Source organism: Coptis chinensis, chromosome 3 (genome assembly GCF_015680905.1).
Source record: "Coptis chinensis isolate HL-2020 chromosome 3, ASM1568090v1, whole genome shotgun sequence".
Classification (NCBI taxonomy): domain Eukaryota; kingdom Viridiplantae; phylum Streptophyta; class Magnoliopsida; order Ranunculales; family Ranunculaceae; genus Coptis; species Coptis chinensis.
The window spans coordinates 71,021,478-71,023,724 of record NC_141458.1 but is presented as its reverse complement, the minus strand read 5'-3'; the positions used below and the strand labels follow the sequence as shown (position 1 = coordinate 71,023,724).

The following is a 2,247-nucleotide window of genomic DNA, read 5'->3' as shown; positions in this document are numbered from 1 at the left end:
CCACTCTAGAAGGTCGTGTTTCGCCATGAGAATGGGTGGACGACCTCACATGCTAGTTAGTATCCGGTAGGAATGCCATGAACACTAGGGATTAGAACTTCGAAATTCTGCCAGAAAGAGCGTGAGAATTGAGATACAACATTCTACGCTAGGTCGTTAAGTTGGATTCGAGGTGGATTCAATTCCCCTCTAATTTCTTTATCTAGATTCAAACAATCGATTTCCTTAGCTTTAAGTAGATTAACTTTAGTTTATATTTTATCTTGTTATTTATTATATCTCGTTATTTAAATTAACGCGTCTTGTTAGCATAACATTTCGTAAAGCTCTCATTAGACTTAAGACTGATTTCTTAGACTTAGAAAACAATCCATGCTAGGGAACTAGGAGTGGAACGAACTTCCTACTCCACTTAGTGCAATTCGCATCGAGAGTAGAAGCTTTGATAAACATAAGAGATAAAATATCAGTTTTAGTTTACTTACGGACTGAATTCATCGTTCATTTCGTAGGTAAACTATTCATTTTACATTTATCAAATGGCGCCGCTGCCATCTTAGTTGCACTTTAGCATTGTTTTCATAGTAGAAGTAGTCATTTTTAAGTCCCATTAAACCCACCCACCCTTGTTTGTTTCATACTGTGGTTGCCCATTTCAGCTTTGACAAATTCCGAGAAAATACGGGCCGCCGCTTCAAGGAGAGCGCGACCCGCTAAGTTCTTGGAATTTCATCTACACGTAAGCGCCCGCCCATGCATACATACCAAAGCGACCAGCCAAACACTTTGGAACTTCGACTTTACATCGAGCGACTCGCTTCAGGGCGTAAGCGCGCGCACTTTTTAGCTGAAATTTCCGGTTTTCCGGGTTTGATTCGAACTAAGAGTTGTCAAGTTTTTCAGTGTTCTAATCTCTTATATACAACGAACACATTGCATACAAGACGCTATTCATAAGCAAAGCAAGGACGCTTATCGTATTCCTTTCTTCCATACCTCGCATTTCCGGTTAGAGGTTTTCTACTAGTATATCATAATTGTTTGGAGTGTTGCATGTTTAGTTAAGCTCAACTTAGTCTTGCATGAGATTAAGGATGGGTCGAACAAAAAACAAAGCGTAATTACACGGCAACAAACAAGTCTATCTAGTATACCACACACTACAACTCTAGCTACTAGTTCACACACACCACCGACATAATGGGGAAGAAAAGAGACTCCTCTCTCCGACTTTTTACAAAGCCTTGGCGATAGCCCTAAATCGTGCATCGTTCTAGCGGACCCGATGGGGATTTTGAATCCCCAAACATATTTAATTTGTTACCCGTTTTCATGGGTTAGACCATGAAAAACCTTATCAGCACATGCGTAGGATTGAACAAGTCCTTACAACATTCCATCATCCTACGGTAGGTGCGGAACAAATTAAACTGAGGGTATTCCCTTTCACATTAGCCGATAAGGCGGCGTCTTGGTTAACTGCCCAAGCGCCTAATTCTGTGGACTCGTGGGCTAAACTTGTTGTTTGTTTATGGAACATTTTTACCTACCCCTAAAAGACGGATGAGATGCTTTCCAAGATTCATTTTTTCAAACGTAATCCTCATGAATCATTTTTCGAGGCATGGAATCGTTTCACCGATCTCCTTATAGAGTGTCCACATCATAACTTAGCTTAAAGACACGTTAGTTCGTGCCTTTTCAAAGGTCTTCTACACCACCATAAAGAAGTCCTTGACATAATAAATGGGGTAGTTTCCTAAGTAAATGAGCCTCGGAGGCTTACAAATTTTAGAAGACCAAACTAAACGGAATAATAATGGGGGGGGTAGTGATGATATCCCCATTTCCTAGTTCTTTCTTCAACGGTCAAGGCGCCCGGTATGTTTGAGAAGAAAACCGATCGAGAACTTAAAAATTTAATCGAATCTCTAACTAAAAAGTAGAGGCTATTTCTGCTCACCAAAAGCCTATCCCGTCATGAATGTAAACTCCAACCCATGTAATTTCTGTTTGAGTCCAGAGCACCCGGCGATTATTGTCCTCTAGCTTATGAACAACAACCACCGGAACAAGATAATGTTTACTCTATTAATAACTATCCTATTCCTAACTTGAGACAACATCCCAACCCGGTTGGAGAAATAATCAACAAGTAACACCTCCGTGGTACAATAATCAAAAGCGTTAGGCAAGCAAACAATTATAACCAAGCTCCACCTAGACAAGGACAAGGACAAGGACAAG

At 40.5% G+C, this 2,247-nt stretch overlaps 1 non-coding gene across 1 annotated transcript; it reads right to left on the bottom strand.

The window, feature by feature from the left end:
• Positions 1–1,568: 1,568 nt before the first annotated feature.
• Positions 1,569–1,672, bottom strand: LOC147510644 (small nucleolar RNA R71). Its single transcript, XR_015219673.1, has one exon. It is a non-coding gene; the product is annotated as a small nucleolar RNA R71 (small nucleolar RNA).
• Positions 1,673–2,247: the final 575 nt, after the last annotated feature.